Genomic DNA, 21,763 nt, shown 5'->3' with positions numbered 1-21,763 from the left:
TTATAGTAACCCCATGGTGAGAACCGCCATATTTTGAGTAATTGCTCCCTAATATATTTGTTTAATAGGTTTTCATTTTAGGGGCACCTGAGTGGCTCAGTCAGTTAAGCGTCTGACTCTTGATTTCAGCTCAAGTCATGATCTCACGGTTCATGAGATCGAGCCCTGTGTCAGGTTCTGTGCTGGATAGCACAGAGACTGCTTGGGATTCTCACTCTCCCTCTCTCTCTGCCCCTTCCTCTTTCTCTCTGCCCCTCCCTGGCTCACGCTCTCCCCTTCTCTCTCCAAATAAATAACTAAACATTTAAAAGAATAGGTTTGGATTTTAATAGGGTTTTCCTAAAGCAAAGCTCACCAATTTTATCATTTGCTTTCCAATATGACCATTATTTATCTCTGTGCAACGAGTCTCTGGCCTTTCATGGAATACATGTTTTTGTTTATTTATCTTTCATAATTGCCACTTTTAGAAGGTAAGTGTGGTTTGGGTGAACATGCTTGGACTCTTAGGGTGGATTGCCTGGGCTCAGCCGATAGTGACTCTTGGCATATCCACCTCTCTAGGTTGAACTTTCCTCATCTGTGAAATGAGACAACAACTCAGAGCTTGTAGGGGAGTAATGCACACTTTATGGGATGATTGCTATCTTGGGCCTATGGACTCAGTGGGGTGAGTCCCCTGTCACATCCTTTTGTTTTATAAGTGCCCTGGGCCCAAGTTTCTAGGACATTGAATCTATATTGCTGACCACTGATTATTTTTCCTGAGGGAAGGCCATTATTCTGAGCACTGTGTGCCTGTTTGATATACTCAAACAGATACTCAGGTATCTGCATATATACAGATATACTCATGACACTTGTGAAGAGTATCACACATAAACTCTTGGCCTGTGTCTTTGCATTTGCCCTCCTCCCTGCGCAAATTACCCTCCTTCCCCCATTATTTCCTTCCCCCGTTGTCTTGTCCGTCCTTCAATGTCCAGATGAAGTGTCACCTCTTTCATTAAGCCTTCTTGGACTACTTCAGAGAGGACTAATTTATCAGCTTTATACATGTTATTGCCAATACAAGCCAGCTTAAATGAAGTAACAAATATTTATCTGGTGTTGCAAATTCCAGTGCTCTCTGCCAAGTGATTTCAAGCTCAATTTTGGTTTCATGCACTGAACTGTAAGTGTTTTGAAGGCAGCGGCTATGCTTCATACCCACTTCACCACCTCCATGTATCTTGATCAAAAAATACTTACTGATTAATTGACTGGCTAGGGCCTGGCTGATAGCAGATTTTCTAATGCAAGAATAAGTATTCATGATAGGAAGTGACCCGGCAAGAAAAAGAACATACACCATCTTTACGGCTATCCGTGGTGAATAATTAATACACATGTCAAAATTTAAGATCATCATCATGTAAAATCCCTGTCTTCTTTAACTGCAGAGTTCTAGGAGATACCTGAGTTAGTAGGAAGATGACTTAAATAAGTTTCCGATTCTGGATCCTTCAGAGATACATAGATATGTGTAATATATACATGTAGATAGATGTATTAAGATCACTAAGATGCTTAGTTTCTACTTGTAGTCTTTTCTCAATAAGGCAGTGAGACATTGGTGCTTTCAAGTGAGTTTAGAGATGTTGAATATGACATTCATGTCATTAAAAATAGTTAGCTCTTCTTGGCTACATTCACAAAGAAGTCCCCTAATGCTTCCTTTAATTGGCAGGATCCACACGTGGTATCTATTTTGCAAATGTACTCTGCACAGAGCGGCTCGAGCTGTGTATGTGTCTGTGTATGTTCTCTGTAGGTGACACTACACCCTAATCAGATAATTCGTGCATTGTACTAGGACATACTGTATGCAGACAATGCCTCGCCTACCACTCCCCCCCCCCTTTTTTTAAACCCTGAAATATGGTTGATATGGTCCATTGCAAAATGAACCTATATTGGAAATGGCAAAATTGTAATGTAAAATATACCGGGGTCAGTGGGGTGTGCTGTTTTTTGCATATATTTTTTCTCCCCTGACCCATGCCATTCCCCTGCATACAGGGAAAAAAAGCTTCATCTCACACAGAAATGTGATGTCCTTTACTGCCAGAGGCTGTTGCTGTTTTAAATGAGGAAAAAGCACAATGCATGAAGAAGGAAAATTAAAGCATATTCATTTTGGAAATTAGATATGGTGTCAGGAGACTCTCAGAAAATAGCCCCGTTTGAATGGAGCCCCACACTACAAGACAGTTCACTGAACTTTTGACCACTATTTATGCTATGGAAGCTTTTGAAATAGGGAAGAGAGCAAAACATTTTATAGCTGCTTAATAGCTGAGTTCATTTTTCTTTCTTTCTTTTTCTCCCACCAGGCATTTGTCTATCCCTTCGGTGTATATAAGATATGCAAACACCATGTAGTTTATTGGCAGGCCTTTGTGTTAATGTTTCCAGGTTGGTTCCAAAACACACAGCTACTGGATGAGAGACTCTCCTGGCCAACCCAGTGACCTTCTTTACCCTCCACAGCACAGTCTGCCTCCTGCCCTGTGGCTAGTCTGGAATGGCCAGGGTCACACAGGCCTTGCGAGTGACGATGACCTCTTTAGAGGTCATTCTGCCAATGCAGAGAGAATATACCTTTCACAATTCCCAGGGAATCCTTATGCAAAATTGGACAGGGATGGGAGAGATGATGGAAAAGGCATTTTGTCTAATTTCTCCCTTTCTATTATTTGGAAGAACAGTTCTCAATTTGTGATCATCCCTGTTCTGCTTCATTGCTGCCCTCCTGCAGAGCATATCACACCAGCCAGGTTAAGTGGGATTCAAGGGCCCTCCAGGAAGGACAGCCAAGATACTTGATTAACACTGAATAAGGAAGCACCTGCAAAAATAAGGTAGGGGAAGAGTTAATCAGGAGTGGATGGTAGGGTCAACTAGAAGTGGAAAAAGAAACCCAATATGAATTGGTATTAATGAAAAATATGCCTTAACTTTTATACAAATATGAAGCATGGAGCTAAATATTACAAATTGCAGGTTGTGAGTCTGTGTCAGCTTTATTATTGTTATTACTATTAATGCAATGATATCAAACTAAGGGGTCACTGGTGTTTGTTTAATTTATTTTCTGGGAAAGCTTGGCATTTCATTTCCAAGTGAGGACCTTTTTTCTGGCCTCTCGGTGACTTGCCTACAAGGGCACAAATTGGGCCCCGCCTCTCTTAGGACCTGTGAGCTCCTTAGTGTTCTCTTTCGGATCATCACCAGCCTGGACTCTCAGGGCTTTACCCCTCACTCCATTCCTCAATCGACCATGGGTCTCTCACTTCCATTAGGAAGTGATACAATATCAAGCTTTTCGAGGTGGCTTGAGGTGGGGTGGGACGAGGGATGCTGAGAGAAGGCTTAACCGTGGAATCATTTTGTGCCACAAAATGTTAAAATGTGTCTGAATGCTCACTTTCTGTGAGGTCATGTCTTTGGCTTGGGAAATAAGGACAATCTGTTCCCATACACAGCTATGAATCCTTTGCAGACTCACTCGAGGAAAACTTCAACATGGCACATGTTGCCGTTTTCTTCTGCCTGTGCTCTTTGGTTTTAACTTCAGAGAGGGAGGGAGCGGGATGGAGGGAGAAAGAGACCATCTCTCTCCTCCCCCACTCCCAGCATTATTCATTAGGAGAAGATTTTTTTCCTCCCTTGGACAGGAAACTTCTCTCCTCTCACTAGCCAGTAACAACCCTTCTGTTCATCCTTATGTCAGACCCTCACAACTGCACTAATATGATCTCTGATGATTGGAAGGGAGCGGGAGAGTGTTGTAAGGGCTGCTCAGAAGTCAGGAGATGGCTCAGGATCTTCTCAGAGCAAGAACTCCTCCTGACTATCTACTTTCTGCCAGGACTGGGAGGTTGAAATCTGTGTGCTGACCTCAGGCCACAGGCTGAGAGAAACCTGAGAAGTGCTTTCATTACAATCTTCTTGGCCTCAGAAACTGCCCTCCTTTGTTTCCTGTTCTCCCTGAGGCTTCTTGGCACTGCCAGTAGCCATGTTGCTTTTGCTCAGGCTTTGTGCGAGGAAAGTCCCAGGGAGACCTGGGGAACTGCTTTGTGCTCCTGCCCATACTACCCACCCACCTCCAGTCTGTAGTCTGATGAATGGACCTGAGATAGGATGAGGGGGATGCAAAGGGGCGGAGTCGTGCTGGCCATGTCAACTGTTGGCAGAAAACAGGCGCCAGAATTGGTGACATCAAGTAAGTGCAGTTTAGAGCTGGGAGTGGGGGAAAGTGAAGGATCAAGCTTGGAAAATTCTCAAGCCCTCCCAGGCTGCTTCACCCTGTCCTTCCTACTTAGGAAGACTTTGCTGAGATGGACCCATGGTGGACTCAAATGCCCTTCATTCGTCTGTCACCCCTGCCTTGGCAGAGGATTACCCCTGCAGTTGTCGCACCATTTGTGATGGCCCATGGTTCCCTTGCCATTGTGGTGGCTGATGGGGATGAGCTTATTAAATAATGAAGCAAAGGGGAGAAAATGATCAAATCCCGCACCAAATGCAATAATAACCATAATGATTTTCTTTTCTTTCTTAAGACAATGAGGAGAGAGACCTAGGCAGGATTTCTGCTTTGCTTAATTATAAATGGACATATTATAGCAAATACGATGATTGTTTTAGTTTAGGAATTTCAAGTCTGACTCGAGTCTGACTGTCATATTCTGATGACCAGGCTTTAAATGCAAATCCGTCTTAAAAGATAGTTCTCATCACGTGCAGTATTGGTAAGATGACCTCAATGCATGTTGACCATGTGGCGGTGAGGTGTTTTCTGGGTCACAGGGGACTTTGCTGGTAGTTCCTGAGTATTTCTGTTATTCTTATGGTAGTCCAAGAAATAGGATTTTTTTTTAAAAAGTTTAGCCATTTCCTTTTTTTAAGTTTATTTATTTTGAGAGAGAGAGAGAGAGAGTGTGTGTGCGAGCGCACACATGCGCACATGAGTTGGGGCGGGGGAGACGGAGAGAATCCCAGGCACTGCACTGTCAGCACAGAGCCTGACACAGGGCTTGAACTCACAAACCATGAGAAATCAAGTGTTGGATGTTTAACTGACTGAGCCACCCGCGAGCCCCAAGCCATTTCTTTCTTTATGCAGTTGGGTTTTGGGTGAGGGTTGCAGGACATAGCAGACTGGTGAGAGACAATGTGATGGAACAAAGAGGGACAAAGTAGCATTCAAATCCCAGGTCTGTCACTTGGCTGACTTCAAGGCCTTGGGCTGGTCAGACTCTCCCAAGTACAGGTATCTCATAAATAAAACAGAGTAATAATCCCTACCATGCAGCATTGTTTTGAAGATTGAAAGTACTACTCACATAATATTTACTTAATAAAAGATGTGTTATTATTATCACTACAATAAGAGGTCTTAGAGCTGGATGAGGCCTTTAAGATCTACTAGTTCAACCTTCCCCCATCTTACAGAAAAAGAAACTAAGTTTAAGAGGAACTCAGCAACTTATTCAGCAACCAGCAAAATGGCCTCAGAGCTTGCCACGGTTTATGTTCTTTGGGTGCCCAGATAATGGGTTATCTCAGTCAACTCAGGCTGCTGTAACAAAAATACCATAGACTACGTGGCTGAATGGAGCATTTCTTTCTCACAGTTCTGGAAGCTGGAAGTCCAAGTTCAAGGTGCCTGCAGATTTGGTATCTGATGAAAGCCCTCTTCCTGGCTCATCAACAGCCTGTTTCTCACTGTGTCCTCATGTGGCAAATGGGGCCAGGGAGTTCTCTGGAGTCTCTCTTGTCAGGGCACCAATCCCATCATGAAAGTCTCATTGCCCTGACCTAATCACCTTCCAGAGCCTCCACCTTCAAATACCATCACACTGGGCATGAGACTTCAACCGAGGACTTTTGGGGCCACAAATACTCAGTCCATAGCATAAACTCTCCTCCTCCTTAGCATTTCTCAGGTCAGGCTTTTCATGTTGTTGAAGATGAGTGCTAAATAAGAGTTTTTCTTAAGTGTTTTATTTTTTTTCCTCTTTTTTTTTTTTTTTTAATAAATTCTTATGGGCCTTGGACCTCACATAGCCCTTGCTTCATTGATATTACTGTCCTTATTAGCTAGCCCTCTGATTCCCTTCAGTTGGAAAACTTTATTACCATATTGCCCTGTCTCAGCCTTGTTTTTTTCCACAGAGGGTAGAATACTTAATAAAAGACACCATGTACCATAATTTATTTAACTTTGTGGTTCCCAGAATTTTGTTTTAACTGATAAGTTAAATTTTTCTTTATTACTTTTTTTTGAAAATTTACTTCTTTCTAATAAGGGATGGATAGAAGTTTGTCAACACTTCAGTTTTCCAAGAGCTTTAAAGAAGTTTATTTTATCTATTAACACCACTTCATGAATAAAAACATCCTTGAAAACCAAAAAAAATAGAAATAATGAAATAGTAGAGCTCTCTTCAAGAAAGAATATCAGCAGAAGGGCATAAGCATTGTCTATGTGGTGAAGAGAAAAAAATTTTGTCACAGACCAGTATAGGCCCATAAACGAGTAAATGGGAGCCAATAGTCTAAGGGACAAGAGTTGGACTACAATGTAAATTGAAAAACCTTAAGGGCGCCTGGGTGTCTCAGTTAGGCGTCTGACTTCAGCTCAGGTCATGATTTTGTGGTCTGTGAGTTTGGGCCCCGTGTTGGGCTCTGTGCTAACAAGCTCAGAGCCTGAAGCCTGCTTCGCATTCTGTCTGCCTCTCTCTCTGCCCTCCCTGCTCACACTTTGTCTCTCTGTCTCTCTCTCAGAAGTGAATAAACATTAAAAAAAAAGTTTTAAAAAATTTAATTGAACAATATTAGCTCATCAGGAGCCTAAAATGGGGATAGCAATGTTAAAATGATTTCATAGAGGGGCTATGAGGTTCAAGTGAAATGACATGGAAATATGCTTTAAACATTCTGTGGTCCTGTGCAAATATAATGGGTTATGGTTATCGTGTCAGAAAGCACTTACAGAACACCGAATTTTATTTATATATACATACATAATATAAATTATATATAATTATATATGTACCGATATACAAGAGCTCTATAGGAGCTCTATAGGACCGTCATACCCCAGGTACTGGGGAAATATCCCAGGGTACTGGGAAACACAATGGGAGTGACAAGAACCATGGCATCTTGTCATAATCTAGTGAGCACAAAGAACTTTGGGAGTACAGAGGACAAAGTTACCATGGCTCTCACCTTGACAGAGTTCACAGAAACACTGCCACCATCCTGTCATCTGCATTGACTCTACCTCCCAAGTCCTTATCCCTAATGCTGGGTATATGCTCACGAAGAACTTTTGATCAACTGATTGTCTGCAGTATGTGGGGTAGCTGCCCAGATGAGATCTTGCTGTAGAGGCAGTGATGCTAGAAACTGAGTAATGTGAAGCTGTGTAGAATGATAAAAAAATAAATCAGTCCGTCTCTCAGCCATTGTTACTGTATGCCTGATTCCAAAACCAATACTGACCCACGTTTTTCTCCAGCCCACATAAGCAGAATGTGCAGTGATCACGGGAGCACACACGTGTCAGGTCATTGTAGCTGGGAAAACATTGTGCTGAGCCATCACTGCAGATGAGAAAACTAAGATCCACAGGAGCTAAGAAACTTGCCTAGTAATGCATGGCAAATAACTGGCAAGGTGAAAAGTTTTAGAATAAATCTATATGACTCACCAACTCACGGTCTTTTCAACAAACTTATAGTCATATATGTATGAGAGTTGTATGTCTTAATGAGTAGAATGAGGAAACTTCCATCGACATGGAAATGACGAACTTCTGCCTTTTTTCTCTTCCCCTAAATGACTTGCCTTTCATCTTTACCTTGACTGACTTTCTAACGCTAGTCACAGTTGAATTCCTTTTTCCGAGGTCCAAAGACAGATACTAATTTGGAGGCGATTAGTTCAGGCGTTGCGTGGGGGCCCAACTAACCTATGCTTTCTCAGATATCAGACAAGTCAGGTTACCCAATTATTTCTGAGAGTAATTACTGTGTTTTCACTCTAGTCCATTTCTACTCTTTGGCTCATTGTTTACCTCAGAGAAGAGCAAAGAATGAATTCAAGTTACAGTCTGACATTACAATGAGATTGCCAATAGAAATCAATGACTTGTCCCATGACAAGCTAGGGTTTATGAGGCAGCCTAACGGTGTCCTTATATCTTTGCCTACCTCATTGTACTGCCATTCAAGCGGATTATACAATTTTCCTGTTATAAAGGGGGTGTAGTCAGGGCAAAAGAGAGTCTAATTGAGTTTAATAAAGCTGGAAGCAGTAGTACAGAAGAGAAAAGAATATTATAAATAGGATATTCCAATAAGAGTGGTCTGGGTTGTCTGTTAAGGTTGATATTTATGTCCACATTTATTGACCTTACAAAGGGGGTATAGACAGAGCAGATAGAGGTCAAGGAACTCACCTTTTCAGCAACAGAAGCCTAGACTTCAGTGGAATTGAAAAGAGTTATACTCGATGTGGTGAAATGCCATTTCATCCATTTTGTATTTATGAGGACTTCTGCTTATTTGGATAAAGTGGCTGAAAAATACAGCCTTCTCCAAACAAAGCAGCAAAGCCATATGGAGACCGTGTGGAGTTGCAGGAGATATACGTAGTTCTAGTGTTGTTCTCTCAGGTACAGTAGCCGCCAGCCACACGTGGCCACAGAGCTCTTGAATCAATGCATAGTTTGCAATATGTGCTTTAGTTATAAAATACACCCTGACTTTCACAGACTTGGGATGAAGAAAATAATCAAAAATCTCACTAATGGTTTTCATATTGTTTACATTTTGAACTGATAATATTTTGGATGAATAGGGTTAAATAAAACATTCAAACAATTTCACCTGTTTCTTTATACTCTTTAAAATGTAGCTGCTATGTCAAATTACATATGTGGCTTGCACTGTATTTTTAGCATACAGCGGTCATCTAATGCAATGCCTACATGGTATCATCTGTGAGTCAAGTTCCAATAATTAGGAATGTCAATGTGTATTCTGCCGGCATGGGATATGGGTTTGCGCCCACGAGTGTGATGTGCACCTACACACACATCCATATTCATGCACGGTGAGGAATTCTATCACCTTTGGAAGGAGAGAAATCATCCCAATACAACCAAAGTTGCTTTCACACATAGAAATGATGTTTTCCTGCGTCTCTTTGTTTTAATAAAACCCCGAACCCTAAAGAGCACAATTTGGAATAAGCTCCTAGAATAATTTATTGTTTCCTCTCCATGGATTAGAGAGGCGGTACTTGGAGCGGCTTGTTAAAGAGAAGAGCTTGGCCCTTGCCCTTGCTCTGTGTTTAATGATCCTCTCTTCATGTGCTACCTCTCTAATCTGCAGAGAGATAGGTACAAATTGTGTCTATAATGTTATATTACTTAACAGTATAATGTATGATAAATCATAGAATTGCATCCCTACCTTGTAATTGGTGAGATGTGTTGCATGAGAGATCCCCTAATTCAATAGAGAGTGGTTGCTCTTATGTATAACTGCCTCTCTGGATCAAACCAATTCAGCCCACAAGTGATGAGGGGAGAGTTAAAGCTTTTTTAATTAAAAAAAAAAAGGAAAAATATGACTTAGAAAGGCTTTATCAGCCCCTGGATTCAAAGGCTGTTTAATAATCCTCTACACAAATGGAGCCTCTTTCCCCTCCCCCCCTTTTTTTTCCCCTGCAGGCGGCATGGATGGGCCATCTGTAGGAAATAGGTACCTGGGAGGACAGACATTAGGTGAATTCATGTTCTCACATGTGGCAGTCATCACTTTTGATATGTTGCCCTTGGCCAAGTGTGCTTATTATTTTTGAAAGTCACTGTCTTCCTGTTGTTATCCCCACATATTTTATCCTGAACACTTTTTGCTTTTGTTTTAAAGTCTATTTATTTGTTTTGAGAAAGAGAGAGAGAGGTGGGGAAGGGGCAGAGAGAGGGGGAGAGAGTCTCATGCAGGCTCCGTGCTGTCAGTGCAGAGCCCAACGTGGGGCTTGAACCTGTGACCTGTGAGATCATGACTTGAGCCAAAATCAAGAGTCAGCCGCTTAACCGACTGAACCCTCCAGGGACCCCTGCTTTTGTCTTAAATCCCTTCCTTTTACCTATATAGTCCACTCCCTGATTCTTCAGAGTTCTTTCATCTTCTTTTGTTTTCTCTTCCTAATTCCTTAAACGTCTTATTGTATTTTTTAGCACTGCCTGTTTTGGTGACCTGTTTTCCTAACTCGTAACCTTTTAAACTTCCCAAGTTTTCCTGCAAAACAAGTAGCATGAGGGTGTTTAACAGTGCAGAAAGATGGAGCGTGGGCGACGTCATCTCCATTCCTCAGAACACACGGAGGTTTTAGTAGGAAGCCATACTCATATAGAAATGAGCAGGGACAGTAGCATATAGATCTTGATTGTTCTTGGCCATCTGAAAATCTCTGACCAGCACTATACTTAATTGGATCATTGACTGTTCAGAAATTAGTTTTGAAGATAATCAAAATAAAATTTGACAGGTGAGCTTAATTAAGTCTGTTACAGTTGTTACGACTTTTTTATACAAATTAGACTGTTCCAGCTGGAGGGGGGGATCACAGATGTCCCTAACTTTCCAAAAGGGTGGAAGAAACATGGGGGAAATAACCAGTCTCAGCAATTCCTTGAAGGAGATCTGGGTCTAGCACTTGTTTCCCTTGGCTCTCATAAGCTCTCTTTCCATTCCCTCACAGAGTCTCTTTTCAGGAAGCTTCTCTTTAGGAGCTGAATTCTAGGATGCATTGTTTGGGGCTGAAAAATACCCAATAAAAGTTGTCTTATGCTTGTCCCTGACAACTCACCATTCATCATTTAGTAAATGAGCGAGATGCGGTGACCTGATTTTTCACTTTCAAAACTTGCATGTGTACATATTTTAAGAAAGATAAAACAGATTGTGTGGTCTTAACTCAGTCACTTCTCAAGTCTGACTTTCTGAGAAGAGTAGAAGGGCAGCTTTTGACATGAGTCATTGATTCTGTCCAAACAGACCTAGGGATAGTGCCAAAATTGCAGCCTAGCACAGCCTACTTGCAAAAGTGGTGGCTTTGAAGGTGGAATTGCCTTCTGGTGTTTGATCACATCTACATCGCTTTTCCTGTACTCTACTTTTTCACGTCTTAATAAAGAGAAACAATTCATTTGGTAAAGAATCTATAATATAATTTCCAGAGATTATCCTGCCATTTCTCAACTGCCAGATATATTTTATTTTTACTCTGCATGTAACCAAAGAAAACAAGGTTGCAAAATGATGCCAGCTTATGCTTTTCAGCTATGAGATGTCAATAGCCCTTGATTTTGTTGCTGTTGTCACTAATTTCTGCAAGTTCACAAAAAAGTGTCATAAAAACAAATTGCTTTTAAACATCCTATCATTATTCACCCAGTATTCTTATGAGATATAAGAATATATTTGCCATAGTTTTTGAAATCACTTTTAATCACATATATTCAGGCCCTTAGAAAAGGCTACTTAAGCTCTATTTTTTATTTTCCTCTCAGCTTTTTTCCCCCCTTCCTTGTGTTTTCATGCTGACATTTTTACTATAAAGTCACATTTTCATCTAGGACAATGGCATCTTGTTTTTAAAGCAAACAAACACGAGACGATTTGTTTTGAAAATATGTGGGTTGATGACAAAGTCATAAGAATTTCAGGGAAATGTCAGCGCTGGTGTCAGGAGAGCCAGTTCTCATGTGTTTCTTCTATGAAAATGGGATTCGGTGCCTTATGCTGACGACCTGCGCACAGAGCAGAAGTTTCTTTGTTTTTGCCGGGCACCAGCTTCCTCCTTCATTGCAAGCCCACTTGATGGTTTCGAAAGATCAATTCTACTTTGCAGTGAATGTATCTCTTAACCTTTTCCCTAGAAACTGAAACAATATACAAGTGAGTTCCACAAAAGGGGGAACTCTTAGATGAACGGCAAGGAAGCAGAGGGTTATATTCTAATTCATCTAGAAAAGAGCATTTTCACTAATCAGTACCCATATCATACATTTGTAAAAATGACTGCCTGACAGGTGAAAAATCTATTTTTTTTGACAACGTACATTTAGTCTTAAATCAGTCCAACACAATAGTTCCTTTTTTTGCTTTACACAAACTCTCTTTCACCTTTTGATAAACTGTACCCCTGTGAGCCGTAGAATGTTTCAGATTCCTACCCTATTCTCCGTTGCAGCAATATTTTGAGAGCAATGTAACGCAGATTCATTTGGCAGAGTGTTTTTATATGCATATCAGTGCAAAGGTAGGATTTAATGATTTTGAGGATTAAAGGCTCTGTCCGAAACTTTGTAATGCGCTGTGAAATACTTGCCGTGCGAATTGGACTCCTGACCCTCTGAGGCCTCTCTGAGGTATTCTATTTTAACCCGGTGCATAGAGCACAATAGCGATAAATCTTGAAGCAGATTAAGTAATTTCCCCATAGTGGTGTGTCTATTGGAGTTTCAAATAGCCCCGCATAGGGATTCAAAGTCTTGCTACATTTGGATATTCCAGACTGTATCCCCTCTGTGTAAAAAAACTCTCTGGCGGGCAGCATCATGCACTTTGACCCCCGTGTAAGAGTATAAATGGATGCCCTACTGGGCTGCTTGAATGCTAATTATTTTGCTGCTCCTGAATCCTTAAAAATAAAATAAAAGAAAGACAGAGAAGAAAAGATGGCCCATTTGCATGCTTAAAATATGCCAAAGATTGTATGAAATGGAAGCTTGAGACATTATGACAGTCTGAGGTTTCAGGATGCCATTGGGGATTTGACTTACTTTTCTATTTTGCTGGCAGATATTCTCGTTTGGCCTGGGCAGTTTTGGTTAGAAAAATCTCCAAGGCTTACCTGAGATAGCATTCATGAGCATGGGATTAGAGAGGCCCTCTAATCCCGTCCCGGTTCCGGGACGGCCAGGAAAGAACATGCGGGACCCAGAGCTGGGACTAGAAATAGTGGTGTCTCTTCATGGGAGCTATCTTGAATTCAGCACTTTGGTAGCGGAGAAACTTTGCATTGTGTCTTCTCAGTGCCAACACCTTTGTGAGGTAAAGGTCAGATCTACATAATGAAACAAAAGCAGGGCCAGGTCAGAGAGAGGGAGAGTTGTTTAATCTAGGAGACCAACAAACTTTGGAGATTTGATTAAAAACCCGAACGCTTCTGTGGGAACAAGCATCTAATTAGTATGGGTAATCTAAATGTGCCCTTGACTTCTTTGTTCCTTTTTGCAAATGACAAGTCTTCTCACTAAACACATTTTCAAAAACAGAGACCATGGGCTCCAGCAGAACACTGTATGGCCCACTGATTTCTCCGCTCCTTTGAAGAAAAGACCTGTGGGCAGTATTGTCATTACAGGGAGAGAGCACTTGGCAGTATGGTGTTGACAGCACATTAAGAAAAACAAACAAGAGAAGTAGGGCTCGAAGCACTCTCTGTTTCCCAGATCAAACCTCAGGGCCCTTCTTGTGGCCTGTCCAGTGGAAGGAACCAGGTGTGCAGCCCAAGCAAAGAGAAAATGTGCCAGTGGGCGTGTGGACAATTGTACGCACAATTGTATGGTTGTGGGGGTATTGAGTGTGCATACATGTGTGAGAGTGTGTGCACGTGCATTTGTGTGGAGAGCATGCATACGTATAGGCAAGTATGCATGATGGGTGTGTAGATTGTAGTGTGTGTATGTGTGTGTGTGTGTGCGTGTCCATTTAAAAAATTGTATATCACCACCTTAATCATGATTATACTCTTAGTTATTATAGTCTGTCATGATGAAAAACAAGGAAAAGAAGAGCTATTGCTTCTTAGCGGCAGTAGGATGAAAATACAATTACTCCCTTCATAGTTTTGATGGGGGCATCATGAGGCAGAGCACACTCTGGCCTAGGAACATAGGTGTACATTAAGTTGGAGAAAGACGGAGAGCATTTGTTGAGTGGGTCTGAGTCAACGTGATGTTTAAATAATGTGCCCCACTCCCCCTATTTCCCTGACTTCCTCATTCCTCTGCCGGCTTCAAGGTCTCACCAACCCAGTGATTCATTCTGCATCGAAGCTCTTTCCTCCTGCTCCCATTTTCCTCTTGGAGCTTTCTAACATGGTCCATATTTCTTTTTCCTCCTTATGTGTGTCTCTACTTTACAAAATATATACTAGAAATTCAGCATTGCAGAACCCCAGATCTCAGGCTTGGCATCACAGAAACTTAAAGCTGAAACTTAAAGCCTCCAGGATGTCCTAATTCAGTTCCTTCATTTGCAGATGAGCATGTTTAGAGCAGATTCCAGGGGGTGGGAGTGGGGGCAGCCAGCTGAGGATCTGAGTACCCAAGCAATGTCATAGGGTTGATGTGGACATTTCACTAGAAGTTGTGGTGATCTGTGTCATGGCAGTGACTGGAAACGGTGCAGAGAGCATTTCCTTTAGGAGATTAAATGTGGAAACTTACATTCGTGAAAGTGCTTTCTGAGTTACGGCGTGGTAACTACATGAAATGTAAGATGATTCTCATTTTTCCTTTCATAATTAATAATATACTGGGTGAAAGTTGTAACGTAACTTTTGAAACCATAAAACCTGGTGAAAACTGAAAAGTCTTTAAGTGCATATTTCAAAGAAGCCCTCTACTGTGTCTCAAAATTCTTTACTGCTGAGTTTCTGGAAAGCTGCTTTGAACGTTCAGCCCTTTAGAGGAAAAGGGATCGTTCATAGAGGTATAGAGAAAGAGCACTGGACTGGGAGATCTGCAGGCTCAGACCCCATTCTTGCTTGAGATTTTGCCATATTTATTTACTTGGTGTCCTAAATGACTGCTAATTATTTAAGCTGTCTAAGTGGGACACCTAATTTTCTCTCATCCAAAAGTGAGTCTCACCTTTTGCAGTTCATGGCCCCAAGTGTCCAGTTGCCCCAACCAGAAGTGTGGGAGGCTTACTCCCCTCGTCACCAGGACCTGTCACATTTGCCCCTAAATATCTCTTCAACTATCCTAGCTGCTGTTGTCCACATCTTTGTCTCACCTTGTTTTAATTCTAACTGGCCTCCCTTTCTCCAGCCTTGCTGCTTTCTCCTTCAAGTGCTGGCCAGATTGATGCTATAAATTCCACATTTGGTCAGCTCACTCCCCTGTTTAATACCCTTAATGATGTCAGAATGCTCTGCGGAGGAAGTTCACAGTTGTTACCTCCATCCAGGAGCCTTTTGTGACCTGGCCTCTGCCATCTTACCAGGCTCCTCTTACTTCACAGCCCACACCCCAGTCTTCGGGATCTTTTTTTGTTTCTTCAGTGCACCATCTTACCTCTCACCTCTGAGCTTTCACATGCCATGTCCTTGGCTGAATACCTAAACGTAAGCTCTTTAAAAGCTCTCTTTTCCAGCTCTGTTATTTTCATATGGTTAAATCCATCTTATCTTTCAAGTCTCTGCATAAACATACCTTTGTCTGGAAGCCTCTCCTGATTGCTCCTCTCTCAGGTTGCTAATTTCTCTGTCCTGTTAGAGCATTTATCACAAATCATTAAACAGCCTGTGGTTCCCCCCACCCCCACCACCATTAACTCCATGAGATAAGGGACCAAGCATATATAATTTTTATATCTCTAGGTTTTACTCCAGTGCCCCATACATAGGCTGCATTCAAATAATGTATGTTGAATAAATGAATGCGTAAATGGCAGTGACTTATTTGTGACCTTGAACAAGTCACTTACCTTATTTGGGACTCTATTTTCTTTGTGACTAGCATGAGAACATTGAACTAAAATTGCATGAAGGTAGCTTCCAGTTTTAAAGCCACTTGAATTTATAATGATATGTTTATTGACATATAAGAAATATGCTAGAAATTTCAAAGTATCTATGAGTCAGTGATACATAACTATGTTTGATTTGAGCTTATACATTTAGAAAGTTTGTAAAACTAGATCAGTACTGTCTACCTCGTGATTAATATCTTCCTAATGCAGCCAATATTGGTCAATTAATATCAGAGATCAAGAAAAGTGTATATACCCTTACAGTTTGGCGTTTTTGGGGCTTTCAGGACATGTGAAAGAAATTGTAAGAAATAATGTTTTTCTGAAAGAATTTGGGTCCAATCTAAAAGAGAGAAAATGGTTCAGAAGGAAATGCACTTTCATTGTTTCTCTAACGAAATAGTTACTTGAATGTTATGGACTAAATATGGGAGCTAGTCAATATGTCTCTCAACTAAGTTGAACTTTTGGAAGTCAAACCATCGACATTTATTTGGTGGCCAAGTCTTAGGTCTTTAATTTCATTGTTAAATGAGAAAATGTAGTGTATGTCAGTGAATCTACAGATTATCCCCGTGAGGAAGCAAGTGAGGTGAGATAGTACTGATGGCAAAGAGAAGCCACAAGACATTTGAGTGTAAAATATGCAGGGAAGAAATTTTTGAGCTTCTTGTTCTTAGTTTTTGGATGACCTCAAAGGTAAGAAATGCACATAATCTACTGTCAAAGAGAGCCAGTTTGGGGGAGCCATAATGCAAATCAACAGACATAGACACCACATTCCCTCCCCAGAGAAGCTGAGAAAAGGTCAGAGCTTTATACCAGGAGAATGATCCAATTAAATACCAATATGAAGCCAGCATGCTATGTGCCCAAAAAACAAAGCTAGGTATGCATTCTTATCAGTGCCTCTTTGTAGACCCCTGAAGCTTGACCCCATAATTATTGTATTTGCTCTTCCCCACTCAGAAATATAACCAACTTTCCAAGCGTTTTGTCCTTGACTTTTCATATTTTACCCTTCTCTGCCTTGTGGTGGTTAGGTTTTAACATATCTGCTCCATGGTATTGTGGTACTGGAATTAAAAGCTCTACCTCTAGGATTATTTTTCCAATTTACTGCCTTCTAGGGCAGGGATTTATTCTTTAGACCTCTTGCCAATCTGCAGTTGCTAGCAAATGATATACTGGTTTGAAGATCTGGATACTTTTAGGCGGGGAAATAAAATCATGAAAGAAAAGGATTTTTGATCTGAGACTGAAATTCAGACAAAGGATTGTTGGTGGTGTTTGAGTAGACAGTGCATCAACATGGCTCTATATTAGCTAAAAGTGCCAGCTTACAGCAAGCAGGAGAGGACTCAAGAAGAAAATAAAACTAGGCCTACCTCTGCTTATTCAAATACCACCCACAACTTTCTGGGAAAAGAACATATGCAGAGCATATTTGAAAACATTATAAGGCATGCATAAAGTACAATATTAGTCAATTTTATATGCTCAGTTGCATGAAATCTGTGTGTTTAAAAAATATAATAATTTGCATTTCATGGCTTTTGATAACCTCAGGAGTGCACTTGAAATTCAGCACATGCCCACAGCACCTCCCAGCTCACCCCATTTTTAACTGAAGACCAATGGTTTCTATTAAGGGATCAGGCAGGGCCTCTGACAAGCCAGTCAATAACTATGTGAGGTTACTTCATTAATGCTATAATGGCTGATAGAGTGAGAGGCAAAAAACAGGTTCCTGACAGCAGCAAATGAAAATGATAGAGATTCCTGAAGCAATGCGCCTTTCCTTTGTCATTGTCTTTTGCTTCGCTTATTCAAAATGTGGCATTTATGTATTCAGTCTTGATGAATGTTGCAGGCTTTAAGTACTTTTTCCATCTCTAATGCAGTGCCAATTGCACATTGTTCTCTCTTTCTCTCTCTCTTCCCCTCTCCCTCTCTCTCTCTCTTTTTTCCTATAACCTCTGCTGTCAAGGCACTGCAGGCTGAAGGGTTGCAGGCACTGGCTAAATAGCTTTTGTGCTATAAATGGTGAAGGTGATGGGACAATGCATCATAAGTGCTGGCTGGGTCATAGAGCAGAGAGGGTGGTAGGAGCTGGGCCCTGCAGCTAAGACGGTGCAGGTCCCCCTGGCCCTGCCACTCTCTTGCCTTTATTTGGAAGCCCAGGCAAAAATCTCCAAGGAACATAAAGACGTCTCTGTGAAGTTCAGACAGGAAAGCAACTGGGAAAGGAAAGCTCCCTGCAGGTGAATCACGAAGACAGGTTGCATTAACAGGACACTTCCGTTGGCCATGTTGAGAACCACGTGCCGATCTGGCCAGGCTGGGCTGACGTGATTGTCTGGCTTCTAGAGGCTGAAGTTTTTTTCAGCTTCTCAGTGCCTCGATGGGCACAGGCTCCATTCTGATCCTCGAGGGGACCTCCCACTCCGTCTGAATGGATACGAAGGGGTACACAGTGGAAAGACACGTCTTTGGCATTGGTGAGAGGGGGCTTTAGCACAGCCGGAGTGGGAGGTGCACACGTTTCCCTGATGCTGCTGAGTGCCTCCTTTGAGGTAGGTCAGAGTCCAGCAAAGGAGAGACGTGCAACGAAGCGAGAGTTCAGAGCTTCCCCGGGGCCTGTTCTGATGTGGTTTGGGGTGGCAAAGCAAGCCACATTAACAGGAGCTCTTACACCTTTGGTGGCATGAGAACCAAACTTTGGAGGAGGAAATGGGATAAATCACTTGATAAAGACATATATTTGAATTTCAGCAGGCTTCACCAGGGAACTGATCTGTCTTTTGAGGTGCTTGGCTTCAGCTGGCAGAACATCAGAATATCAACACGGTCAGAGGCAAGGCAGGCAGGAATGAAAAACGGGATGGCCCTGATTCTCTACGGCTTCTCCCCATACAACTTGGGTGGTGGGACGTAGCCTCAAATTGCCACCATGTGTTGTAAGAACTGACTCAAATCCTTTGTGAAGGAGTCTGTACTAGAATATAAACAAACAAAAACCTACCAACCCACAATTAAATGCATAATTGTAGTCTGGATGTACAGGTGACTGTTTGGCTAGAAGCGGCGTAGCAGAAAGGACCAACCTTTATTTTTCTGTGGTTCCATCACAGAATGTGGTAATACTCTTCCATCTTTGTTTACTCCAGAAAGCCAGAGCAGAAGTTCTTGTCTAATTGAAGACTGAGCTGGCCTGAACTATGGTATTTTATTCTGGGCAGCCTCCATTGCTTTGTCAATTACACAATTGTATTTTAGTGGGTTTTGTTTTGTTTTTCTTACTGGTCTTTACCAATTATTTACATGTAGCTATTATTCTCTCTTTTTTGGTAAATGTTGTGGGCTGAATTGTGCCTCTTCCCACATTCATATGTTAAAGTCCTAACCCCTCCTACCTCAGAATGTGACTGCACAGGAGGACAGGGTCTTTAAAGAGGTAATTAAGATAGGGACGCCTGGGTGGCTCAGTCAGTTGAGCTTCCAACTTCCGCTCAGGCCATGATCTCATGGTTTGTGAGTTCGAGCCCCGTGTCTGGCTCTGTGCTGTGTCTCCCTCTCTCCCTGCCCCTGCCCTGCTCATGCTCTGTCTCTCTCTGTCTCTCAAAAATAAATAAATGTTAAAAAAAATTTAAGAGTTAATTAAGATAAAAATGGGTCATTTGGGAAGCCCTATTCCAATATGACCAGTGTTCTTGTAAGAAAAGGAAATAAGGATATAGATAAGTACAGACTGAAGGTCCTATGAAGACATAGGGAAGAGATGGCCATCTATGAGTCAAGGAGAGAGGCCTCAGAAGAAACCAACCCCACTGACATCTTTTTTTTTTTTATGTTTATTTATTATTGAGAGACAGAGAGGCACAGAGTGTGAGCAGGGGAGGAGTAGAGAGAGGGGGAGACACAGAATCCAAAGCAGGTTCCAGGCTCTGAGCCATCAGCACAGAGCCCGATGCGGGGCTTGAGCTCCCAAACTGTGAGATCACGACCTGAGCTGAAGTCGGTCACCCAACCGAGCCATCCAGGCACGAGGCACCCCACACTTTTTTTTTTTTAATTTTCAACCCCACCTACATCTTAATCTCAGACTTCTAGCCTCCAGAATGGTGAGAAAATAAATCTGTGTTGTTTTAAGTCACCTACCCCCTATCATATGTCCCCAGTGATCAGCATTTCAATGAAATGAGTGCCTTCTCTGCATCCCTGTTTTTGATTTTTAGTTGTAAGTTAGAGGTCCATAGATAAGAGGTAGAATTAAGTCATATATTTGAAACATTCACACACATAAAGTTTCATCTTGCTGTGATGTTTTGTACCTTTATCTTGCTCTGCATTCTAGTTTTAACATGTTTTGATAAATGTAGAAATAATTTATTTTAACAGCTATATAGTACTTCAGTGTATAAATGTACCACCATTCATTTATCCTTTCCCTAATGGAAGGAATCCAGATCATCTCTATCTTTTTATGATAATGAACAGTGTCTTCCATGAACATTGTTTTCTGGAGCAGAGAATGAGACTTCACTAGGCCATATTCTCAGAATAGGAATTAACTGGATTATAGCATATATATATATATATATATATATATATATATATATATATATATATATATATATATTTGTTTTTTCAACCTAACTATATAGTATCAAATTACCAGCCTAAATAGTTATATAGGCCTCTCCTCCCAGAAGCAGAATAGAAACATTGCTATTTTTCTGTAATCTTACTAATACTTATTATTGTTCAGATGTGTAATGTTTTTCTAGTCTGATGGGAGTGAATAGCATCTCATGGTTTTGGGGAGTGTTTTTTTTTTTTTAAGTTTTTTTTTTTAATTTATTTATTTTGAGAGAGAGAGGGGTAGGGAGAGGAAGAGAGAGAGGGAGAGAGAGAATCTCAAGCAGGCTCCATGCTGATAGCATGGAGGGCTCAGTCTCAGGAACTGTGAGATCATGACCTGAGCTAAAATCAAGAGTCAGAAGCTTAAAGTTGGGAGTGTTTTCTTAACAACCACAGTTGCTTACAATGCCAGTATTTGTTGAGCCCTTATCAAGTGCATGGTTCTGTACTATTTGTTTTACATCTTACTTAATCTTTACAATAGTCATACAAAGTTGGCATAGTTACTATCACCTGTATTTTACAGATAAGGAAATTGAAGTTTAGAAAGATTAAATAACTTGCTTAAGGCTAGACAACTAGCAAGTGATTAAACCAGGATTAGAATGTATTAGAATGATTCCAAAGCCTGTTGCATTAGTTTGGGCTTCCTCAAAAGCAGACCATGAGATAAGGGACTTGGGTGCAGGTAGTTTATTTGGGAGTTGATCCCAGGAAGCATACATGAGATTCTGGGGAGAGTCGGACAGGGTTAGAGGAGTCCGTACAAGATGTATTAATGAGCAGATATCCACTGCGGGGAACTGGGGCTCCATATTTCTGGGGCTTCTCTGAGGGTTGGTGCCTTGGAATTATCTCACCTAGTTATGGGGAACCTAGGGGTATTTATCCTCTGATTTCCATTCCTTATTGGTTGGCTTCTGGGCTGCTCTGCATGGGGACTAACCAAGTTCCCCAGGCCAGAGAAGAAGAGATATGTTGGTCCTCTCCCTCCAGCAAGCTGCAGGGAGCGTAGAGGTGGGCACATATGTGGGGAGTGGCATCAGCACCCACCACCTCCAGCTGTACTGCCATCTGCTGAAGCAGGAGAAATCTCTACACTGGCTTCTCCCTCTCATGACCTAGGGAGAAGCAACTGCATTTTAATCTCTCCCCAGTGGGGCTGATTTATAACTGATAAGACTTCGCTTATAGATGTTGGCACACAGCACTGCACTTACCAAAAT

At 41.5% G+C, this 21,763-nt stretch overlaps 2 long non-coding RNA genes across 3 annotated transcripts in view; one reads left to right on the top strand and one right to left on the bottom strand.

The window, feature by feature from the left end:
* Positions 1–2,756: 2,756 nt before the first annotated feature.
* LOC122237329 overlaps positions 2,757–21,763 on the top strand; it is a 58,693-nt gene continuing 39,686 nt past the window's right edge. Inside the window, exon 1 of one of the 2 annotated variants that reach the window (XR_006215742.1) lies at positions 2,757–2,903. This is a non-coding gene — a long non-coding RNA (uncharacterized LOC122237329). Of the gene's footprint in view, positions 2,904–15,356; positions 15,487–21,763 lie in introns of those variants that run through there. The other variant, XR_006215741.1, reaches the window with a different exon arrangement.
* LOC122237327 lies at positions 11,747–15,244 on the bottom strand. Its single transcript, XR_006215738.1, has 3 exons — positions 15,011–15,244; positions 12,985–13,197; positions 11,747–12,010 (listed from the first exon to the last, which is right to left on the bottom strand). It is a non-coding gene; the product is annotated as an uncharacterized LOC122237327 (long non-coding RNA).

The sequence above is a fragment of the Panthera tigris genome, chromosome A3 (genome assembly GCF_018350195.1).
Source record: "Panthera tigris isolate Pti1 chromosome A3, P.tigris_Pti1_mat1.1, whole genome shotgun sequence".
In the NCBI taxonomy this organism is placed as follows: Eukaryota; Metazoa; Chordata; class Mammalia; order Carnivora; family Felidae; genus Panthera; species Panthera tigris.
This window is presented reverse-complemented; position numbering and strand designations above follow the sequence as displayed.